Here is an 11,512-nt window from a genome sequence, read left to right as displayed (position 1 = left end):
GGTGTTTAAGGCTTGTAATTGAAGCTAAATGATGGGGAAAATGCTTGGAGATGATCAAGTATGAAGTTAGGAGTATTTTGAGAGAGAAATGAGGGTGTAGGTATGAGAAAATGGAGTGAAGAAATGGTGTTCATTTATAAAAACGTTTTTAGTTTATAAAGAAAGAAAAGGATTCCTAATTTTGTTTTCTTACTAATAATTCATACTACTTGACAAATTCTAGTTACCTCATATCTAGGGCAGTAATAATGTTGATTAGGATGTTGATTTGATGTGTATATATCAATAGTAAATACCTATAGAAGCTGGGTATGATACGGGTACATATACCCTAGATATACGTATAGAAATCTTGAGGAAACGGAACGAGAATTCAAATATAGCTATCTTTTGTGAATATACTTATATTGTTTTATGTATTTAAGTCCTTAAAAAGTGATTAAATACATTATATATACGATACATGTATAAGCATTATAGATTATAAGTATATATATCAAAGAATGTTACGTATAGTTATCGTTTTGAAAACTTAAGTTAGTAGTTTCAAAATATACTTATAACTCATTGTCATTAGTACACAATGAGATGTTAAACCATCCTTAGATCATGTTAAATATATATAAATACATATATATACACAAACGTATAATTATCGTATGTTATATAGTTCGTGATATCATCGGTCATATTGGACGGTCAAACGTTGTGTAAAACTCTTTTCAAAAACACAAGTCTCAACAATTTGGATTGCTTATCATGTTGGTATGGTTTAATTTATGTAAATATTAATCTCATAAGTATAATTTGGTCGGAAAATTCCGGGTCATTACAGTACCTACCCGTTAAAGAAATTTCGTCTCCGAAATTTGATAGAGGTTGTTATGGATAATAATAAGAAGGTTTTCATGACAAATATAAGGTGATAATGGAGTTTTATCATCATTGAGTAATGTAGATAAAACGATTCAATTATGCGAAGAATATAAATGAGACTATCGTAAAAGAGTGAGATGAGTAAAATATATTCGTCTTAACCGATGACGTAGTTATGATTGATTTTCAGGATTTAAGGGATTTAAAGAGAATCTTACGTGATAAGATTTGGTTCTTTGGTGATTAAGGAAATCAGGATCTTCTTTGATTATATGCAATAATCTGTTTCGATTGCTCTGTCAGATATTTCACTATAAATTCATCCCTTCGTTTCCTTATTTTCCACGACTCACACCTTCTATTCTTTCTCCCTTGATTCTTACTTTAAAGCATTCATCAATATGCTCCATCCAGTCCTGATTCTTGATATACTCTTAACTTTTATATCTGTCATTCTTCTTTTTCATCTACCACTGGAAGAATCTATTTACTTCTACTATACTCTTGTGTTTATAGTGTTTCTAATTCTCCCGTGTCTCTATATTTCTATCTGCATCGATATACACGGTTTGTAATTTCGGGGTTATTATCGAAGTTTATATTCTTCATTATTTTTCGGAGCTTCATGCTTTCGTTTTCTCTTCCCGACTTCGAGTCAAGCGAGTAATGGTCCGGAATTCGTAGATATGAAATTCAGAATGAACATAGCTAATGCTCTAAGAAGAAAATGGTAATAGAATGATTTTGATTTGTTAAATTACCAGAATACCCTGGAGAAGACCGAGCCATCCAGAAAAATATTCTCTTGATATGTTTAGAGATTAGATAGAATGTAAGAGTCATGTAAATGGCACATGATGACGGTACTGTGAATCATCATGCTTCATTAGAAACTCAGCGTGACTTACTGTAATATAATGACGTTGATCAAGTGTCATTATATAATACTAATCCATGCTTCAGTTCCCAACACTACTTCAAAATATTCATATTTTAAACTCGAAGGTTTCGGAATTTAGAAACTAACACAGTTTCTTTTATGTTGCAGATATTACGGGGAGATAAATGATCTCAGATAAGAATAGTTGTGAAAATATCGCCAGAAATATGGAGGATATTTATAATAGAACATACGAGAATATCTTAGAATTTCTAATATCAATGGATGATGAAGAAGATTTGTCTGTGAAGGTTTAGAATGAGAAATAAGATGTTTGTTAACGATTTCAGCAGGCACAGAATCATTTGGATTCTTTGAAGGCAAACTTATTCTTTGTGATTTGTCCACGGCTTTCTTCATAGTTTCACATAATCCGCTTTTTGGTACTAAATTTTCTATCGAGCGTTCCTAACACTCCTTTCTTTATCATCAAACTTTTGGCCAGTAAGATCATCTACAACATGCTGCTTCGTCAGCATTTTCAAAGTTAACTGATCTGGGTCATCGGTTATCAAACCGAGGTAGTTTCAGGAGAATTGTGTTTTTAGAATGATTAATCGCTGATGGTAATATTGTGGAATATAAAAGGTTCCCCAGTAACAATAAAGAGTACGCATATATATCGCGGTTATAATAAAGTTGTTTCGGATGAAAAGTCGGAGTTGACTTGCTGGAGCTGTGACAAAATTAGCTACTTTGGAAAGGGATTGCAAAACGATCTTCGGTAATAACAATGTCAAAGGAACTAGAACAGATACGTGTCAAACGTGTACTCAGTTTCTGAGGGTTTTTCAGGTGCATAACTATATGCATCAATCTTTTCTTCCGTAAATGAAGTGCGGTTGGTTTACCCTCTCGATTGAGGTGTTTTTAAGAATCATGATAGATTTGAACGCTGATTGTAATCGTCGAGATACAATGAGGTTTAAGATGAAATCAAGTGGCAATCTTGAAGAAATGTTTAGTTTCATATGTTATAATCAATATTTTAATTCATTTTAATTGTCCAATGTCATTAGTCCATAGTCGATAGTCCACAGTAACAGTCCAATAATTCATATATAGTTTAATATATAATATACGAATTAATTAATACATGTCGTGACCCGTATACCTCTCAGACTCGATCACAACTCAAACTATATATATTATTGTAGAATCAACCTCAACCCTGTATAGAGAACTCGATCATTACTGCATATAGAGTGTCTATGGTGATTCCAAATAATATATATAGATGCGTCGATATGATATGTCAAAACATTGTATACGTGTCCCGATATTTAAAGTGCGTAAAATAATTACAGAAATTAAATGACGATAAATAAAAGTGCGATAATTAAATTGCGATAAATAAACTGCGATAAATAAAATGTAATCAGTTAGCTAGGAACAGTTAGCTGAACAGTTTGTGTGGATTCTTAATGAAATTTTTCATAGTTAATTTTTTTGTTTCTAACAGATTTTATTTTGTCATATGTTTTCTTCATATGCCACTTGTTGGATTCTGGGAAGTCAAAATCCAAATATGAAATTGAATGAAAATGGTTATTCTGCGGTGAACGGATACGTATATCGGTGATTGTAAGTAGGATAGTAAATGACTGTTGAATCAGCTTCGATAAATGTACAATGTAACTTATTAAGATGAAATCTAATTATTCCTAGGGTATTACCTACCCGTTAAAAAAAAAATTCACCATTAATATTTTGTACAAAAGAACTTTTAGTTACAATCTTTATGAAAACATATATACATATATATTTTCTTCAGATGAAATCATGAATTTAATGAGTTAATATGATATTAATCTCATTTGCTTTTCGGTTTGAGCTAGAATAAGAAATCTCTAAAACTTTTTGAAACCACATATTCTTCGCAGAATATCAATGAAGTTATGGATCAATACTTCATCGTTCATTATTGTTGGTACTCCTTGGTATCTATGGTGCGTATGATGTTGATGTTGATGTTTGTGGGACAGATTATGATGTCGAGACGTGTGATGCAGATGTTGTTTGTTAGTGGTGATGATGGTATTGTTGATGTTATTGATGGTGGTGCTGATTATGCTGCTGGTGCTGCTGCTGGTGTTTGCAACCTTCGCACCATGTTCTCCAAAGCCGTCACGCGAGCGCGAAGTTCGTTAACTTCTGCTAGTACATCGGGATGATTGGCGGTTGGAGCGAGCGAATGAACAAGATTTGTAATATGGGATAGTATATAATCGTGACGAGATACTCTAGAAATGAGAGAGAAAATGGTGTTTCGAATAGGTTCGCCGGTAATTGCTTCAGGTTTATCGCCAAGAGGGCAATTTGGTGGATGGAATGGATCACCTTCTTCTTGTCTCCAGTGATTTAGTATATTACGAACCCATCCCCAATTCATCCAGAATAGATGATGGGAAATTAGTTGATCCATTCCGGTGACGCTGCTTTCGGAGCCCGAATGGAAATCCATATCGGTATAACTGTCGAAATCTGAAGAATTAGAACTAGATGCGGAATCCATCTTGTATAATGGGGAAAATGAATTTTTGGTATGGAATAGATTATAGGAGTTAGATTTGGTACTCTTCAATACATAATTTACATTTGTGTATATAATACCAAAATCCCGTAAATTACGGAAAATCTTTGAAAAGATATCAGTCAAAGTTCGCAATAACAGATATGCTAAGATAAGAATTCGTCTATACACTATCAATACAGTAAATGTAGTAAAACGTGTCTAGACTTATGAATGATAAGCAGGTAATTTCCTAAGGATGATAAGCAGATGATTTACGACTAGAAATGATAAGCAAAACTTTTGACATGTAGACACGGTTGAAGTCCAGACTCATTAATGCATCCTAACAACTACTAGTTAGACACACTAATGCAAGACCTGGTTCGCTAAGACCACCGCTCTGATACCAACTGAAAGGACCCGTCCTAATCCACCTGGAAGAAGTCATCAACATTTGGTCCCATTACGATGATCGGCTCCAAGTAATGTCCTTATATTGAGCAAATGCACAGCGGAAGACTTAATTCGTACCTGAGAATAAACATGCTTTAAAGTGTCAACCAAAAGGTTAATAAGTTCATAGGTTTATCATAACAATCATTTCAATATGTTAATAGACCACAAGATTTCATAATCATAAACATAATACACTCGCAAGTGTATGTAAAGCATTCTAAGTGGTTGAGCACTTGGTAACCATACTTAACATTTAATCAATGTCGCATATTCCCTTTATTATGAAATCTCACTACACCGTACCAAGTGTAGTCACCAAAACGAAGTACTGTGCAACTGTTGAATACTGGCCGTCTAGTCCAGTTGGGGTTGTCAGGCCCGAAAGATCTATCAACAGGATTCGCGTTTACAATACCCATGTAAATAGTAGTTACCAAGCTACAGGGAAATATGCCAGTGGTACAACTCAACGTAGAATATATTTTTAAGTACTTGTGTCTATTTTGTAAACATTTATAAAAGCAGCGCAAGTATTCTCAGCCCAAAAATATATATTGCAAAAGCAATTAAAAATGGAGCAAATGAAACTCACTTTTGCCTTGAAGAAATTTAATTCGACTTGGTCTCTGATAGATATCACGAACCTAACCATATATATAATATATCAACATATTTTCTTTTTAAGTAATCGTTACATATATATACACTTTTAATACTTTTAATATTTTCTTAGTCCGTAGTTAGCAGTCCGATGTTAGTGGTCCACAATTACTTGCTTAAATAAAATAAATAAAGACCTCATCGTATTCGTATTGATCAGAATTAATCTCGATCCATGGTACCATGTTGTCAAATGACGTGTTGCGTACATAAAGTACCGTGTTGTCAAATGACGTGTTGCGTACAATCATGAGGTCTTATGATTAATCTTCTCGTGTTGTTTGCGGGTGGTCCTGAAATATATAAAATCAAATCATAAGTAATTATATATAAAATATCATATTAATTAGAAAAAATATGATTAATTTACTTTTTCTCCAAATATTTTCGTAGCTAAACTAGCTTCGGATACCCAATCTTGTTTTAGTCGTAGTTTCTTCATTACAACTCCGTTTTTGTTGGTTCAACTTGCCACTTCCTTGGATCGAGTAAAATTTTAAGAATATGAACTGAAAATACCTTAGTTTGTATTCGAAATCATAGGTTATAGGTCAAACTTTGGTGAAACTTATGAAAGTGATCATTTTCCATCATAAAAACAACATTTAATCATCATTTTTCTAAAAATACTTACACTTTGAGTTAAACCATGAAATTTTCATGTGTTAACATATTCATAAGAAATATCATTTTTCCAGAACATGAACTTCCAATTCAAAGTTCAAGATGGCTTTTAATTATCCAACCCAAAACAGCCCCCGGTTGCACTCCGACGACGTAGATTCAGTTTTTAAGATGTTCTTTGTAAAACCAAGTTATATCTTGTTAGGTTAGCATATCATTATGATATATTACAGGTCTTGAAGTGTTTTAAAAGTCAAGTTAGAAGGATCTATTTAGTTTGCGAACAAGTTTGAAATCATTCAAACTATGTTCTTGTTGTTAAAATTTTATACCACAAAATAAGATAGCTATATGAATATGAAATGAATAAGATTATGAATAAGGTTACTACCTCAAGTTACTTGGACAAAGTTATTGCAAAAGATAAGAATTAATCTTGGAATCAAAGAGTGGTGGAGTTAGATTAAAAGGTTGGAAGTAAACTTCTTCAAATGGGTGGTTATTTTGATATGTTCTTGAAAGAGTTTTCTTATGGTGTTTAAGGCTTGTAATTGAAGCTAAATGATGGGGAAAATGCTTGGAGATGATCAAGTATAAAGTTAGGAGTATTTTGAGAGATAAATGAGGGTGTAGGTATGAGAAAATGGAGTGAAGAAATGGTGTTCATTTATAAAAACGTTTTTAGTTTATAAAGAAAGAAAAGGATTCCTAATTTTGTTTTCTTACTAATAATTCATACTACTTGACAAATTCTAGTTACCTCATATCTAGGGCAGTAATAATGTTGATTAGGATGTTGATTTGATGTGTATATACCAATAGTAAATACGTATAGAAGCTGGGTATGATACGGGTACATATACCCTAGATATACGTATAGAAATCTTGAGGAAACGGAACGAGAATTCAAATATAGCTATCTTTTGTGAATATACTTATATTGTTTTATGTATTTAAGTCCTTAAAAAGTGATTAAATACATTATATATACGATACATGTATAAGCATTATAGATTATAAATATATATATCAAAGAATGTTACGTATAGTTATCGTTTTGAAAACTTAAGTTAGTAGTTTCAAAATATACTTATAACTCATTGTCATTAGTACACAATGAGATGTTAAACCATCCTTAGATCATGTTAAATATATATATAAATACATATATATACACAAACGTATAATTATCGTATGTTATATAGTTCGTGATATCATCGGTCATATTGGACGGTCAAACGTTGTGTAAAACTCTTTTCAAAAACACAAGTCTCTACAATTTAGATTGCTTATCATGTTTGTATGGTTTAATTTATGTAAATATTAATCTCATAAGTATAATTTGGTCGGAAAATTCCGGGTCATTACAAGAACCTTATTTCTTCATTTCAAACTTTTTGTGATAGCTTCACTCATACGCTTTGAGTAATCGAATCGTTTTATCCACATTACTCTATGGTAATAAAATTCTATTTTTATCAATTCATATTTGTCATGAAGACATTCTTATTATTAACCATGACTACCACGTTCAAATTTCGGGACGAAATTTCTTTAACGGGTAGGTACTGTGACGACCCGGAAATTTTTGACCAAATTTAAACTTGATCTTTATATGATTTGACACGATAAGCAAAGTTTGTAAAGTTGAGTCTTAAAATTTTGGAACTGTTTACATGAATTCAATTGAACCTCGACCAATTCCGACGATTCACGAACAATTGATTGTAAATAAATATGCATATGTTTATATATATAAAAGTTATAGATATTATATATAGGATTGCTATTAATAATTATTATATTGTAATTCAATATTCGATAAAAGATATTATATAATATATATATTACATGCTTATTAAATAATATAATAAATTAATTAAAAGATAGTTATTATACTTATTACTTTCATTTAATTTTTAATAAATATTATTATCAGTATTATTAAATATATAGACATAAAATTTGATGTGCATAATTTATATCAGTATTACTATCAATATTAACATTACTAAATGTTATTACTATTAATAATATTATTATTAATATTATTCTTGTTATTTATATTATTAAATATCATTAAAATTGATATCACTCTTATTATTGGTATTATTTTAATTATTAATATTTTAATTATTATTCCTATTAATTATTATTGGTATTTTTATTATTTCTAATATTATTAACTGTCTTATCATTTTTCTATTTAATTACTAATATTAATAAAAATCTAGTTAAAGAATTCAAATTTGTTATATATCATCATCGAAATTATTCCTGTATAGGATCTTGAACATGACAAAACCAAAATCACATAAACAGCCAAATTCGGTTAGACATCAATATCGACTTTAATATTTTTTTCTTCCCTTTTCTCTGTTCTTTCATCCCATTTGTGTTTATCAATACATAATATTTCAACTTTGTTGTTTCACATCTTAATCACCAACTTTATATATATATGAAAATGTGTGTGAATTAGTTGAGTAGAAACACATAGCCATCACCACCCATCTAACTCTCCTTCTTCGCTCATCAATCCCACTACATATTATTCTCTGCTTTCGTTGCTAGACGACACCTTTCACCCCCGGTATCCTCCACCGACACCATAGTTCAACCCACTACAACACCACCATAGAATTATAGATTCTTTTCCTTTTCTCGATATTTATTTGTTTTTGGTCATGGAACTCTGCCATAGCCAAACTATCACTTCATTGCTACTATTTCATTTCAGTTATGTCCGAGAATTATCATCGAGATGCTACAGCCGCTATTTAACTTGTAAGTGATACCATTTTTTTAACCTCTTGTTGAGCCCATGATCAACCACCAACCTGAACCCGTATTAACTGCTCATATATTTCTGTTTTGAACCGAAGCAACCAACACCATCACTTAAATTAATTGCTACTGCAATAATTCTCTTTTTTTTCGAAAGTGATCACCTTCAACTCACTATGAACCCATGACTTGCACCACCTTCAAAACCATCACATCTTTAATCATATAAATCACCACCACCGGTGTTTTGTTATTTTAACCGCCACCATCATTCACAGAAAACTGCTGCTCGAACCAAACCACTTAGCTATTACCATTTCCTGCTGTTGAGCTATTTAACGTATGGAAAAGAGTTGTATATGTTCAATATAAGGTGCTGTCGACTTGGTTATAGATTACTAAATTATATAAGTGTGCTATCAACTTTACATATGGAATAATTTATCACCTTATGGCCGACATCACTAGAGGACCCATTTGTTAAACTATGATTTAAGTTTAAAGAAATGAGTGAGGAGATGAGGTCGTGTAAGTCACTGCATACTCGAACTCTATATTTTTTTTTTGTTTCCCTTTCGGTTATGAGGGGATATAGCTGGACCATCACCTCACCAATTTGTTTTTGAAATGCATTTTCTTTCTTTCCTTCGGTTATGGGTTACCAAAACAAACACGTTCTTTTTTTTTCTTTTTTCTTCCTTGTGGGATGATATTTACTACCTTTAACTAACCCCACTAGTGGATGAGTGCTCACTAAATTGTTGCTGCAATATTTAAAAACATTATAAGGAAAACGATATCGATGATGATGGATAAACGAATAATAACCAAGGATAATAAATGTCAAAATAATGATGTTGATGTGTTGGATCGAAACAATGTAAGGAAACAAAAGGAAGCTAAACAATTTAATTTACTTTTGGACTTGTTTGTTGAAGTGGACGTATGGTTGATTTAATATTGGGCCGTTATATTTTGTTTCCTGTGTGGGCCGTACATATATTTTTCTATTTGGGCCGAACCTATCACACTTGTTTTCCACCAGCCCAACAGCAATGGCAAGCCCATCGATAATATATGATGATGAGGTTAGATGGATACGAGCAATATGATATTGATAATAACAAGTCAGTAATAAGATGATGATGACAACGATTAATTGATGATGAATTGGTTTTAAGTTTAAGAAGAGGCACAAACGGACTGATACATTTTATATGATTTAAAACCCAAATCTTTTCAAGAAAGTAACACGCAGTTCATTGGTGGCGTGTTTGAGTTAACCGAGAGGTCTCGGGTTCGAGCCCGGGCTGCGACATCTTTTTAGGAAGCTATTCTTTAAGGTAGTATACTTATTATTCAAATTATTATTATTATTATTATTATTATTATTATTATTATTATTATTATTATTATTATTATTATTTTTAACATTAATATTATTTTATTATGTAACTATTAGTTATATAAAACTATACTTAATATATATAATATAACTATATTTTTTTATTTATTTAAAGTACATGAAATGAATACATTTATGAAACATACAAGTTATTAATATAAAATGATATCATTAATAAAGATATTTATATAAATTTGTTTGATTACAATTATATGTGTTAATATATATATATAAATGATATAGGTTCGTGAATCCGAGGCCAACCCTGCATTGTTCAATATCATCATATGTATTTTTACTACAAAATACAGTAAAGTGAGTTTCATTTGCTCCCTTTTTAAATGCTTTTGCAATATATATTTTTGGGACTGAGAATACATGCGCTGCTTTTATAACTGTTTTACGAAATAGACACAAGTAAATGAAACTACATTCTATGGCTGAATTATTAAACCGAATATGCCCCTTTTTAGTCTGGTAATCTAAGAATTAGGGAACAGACACCCTAATTGACGCGAATCCTAAAGATAGATCTATTGGGCCTAACAAACCCCATCCGTTGTAGCGGCTGCTTTAGTACTTCGATGTTATTTTATCATGTCTGATGGATGTCCCGGAATGATATGGGATATTCTTATATGCATCTTGTTAATATCGGTTACTAGGTGTTCAATCCATATGAATGATTTTTATGCATGATGTTTATGAGAAATGGAAATATGAAATCTTGTGGTCTATTAAAATTATGAAATGATTATTTATAATAAACTAATGAACTCACCAACCTTTTAGTTGACACTTTAAAGCATGTTTATTCTCAGGTATGAAAGAAATCTTTCACTGTGCATTTGCTCATTTTAGAGATATTACTTGGAGTCATTCATGACATATTTCAAAAGACGTTGTATTCGAGTCGTTGAGTTCATCAAGATTATTATTAAGTCAATTATAATTGGATATATTATGAAATGGTATGCATGCTGTTAACTTTCGATGAAATGAAAGTTTGTCTTTCAAAAACGAATGCAATGTTTGTAAAATATATCATATAGAGGTCAAGTACCTCACGATGTAACCAAATGTAATGTATTCGTCTAGATGGATTAGGACGGGTCGTTATATTGTGGTTGTCAAACCCGATAGATCTATCAATAGGATTCGTGCTTACATGCTCTTACAACATGTAAATATTAGTTACCAAGCTATTAGGGAAAAATATGCAAAGTGGTACAACTCAACGTAGAATATG

This window comes from Rutidosis leptorrhynchoides, chromosome 5 (assembly GCF_046630445.1).
Source record: "Rutidosis leptorrhynchoides isolate AG116_Rl617_1_P2 chromosome 5, CSIRO_AGI_Rlap_v1, whole genome shotgun sequence".
NCBI classification, from domain to species: Eukaryota; Viridiplantae; Streptophyta; class Magnoliopsida; order Asterales; family Asteraceae; genus Rutidosis; species Rutidosis leptorrhynchoides.
Note: the sequence above shows the minus strand (reverse complement) of the source record.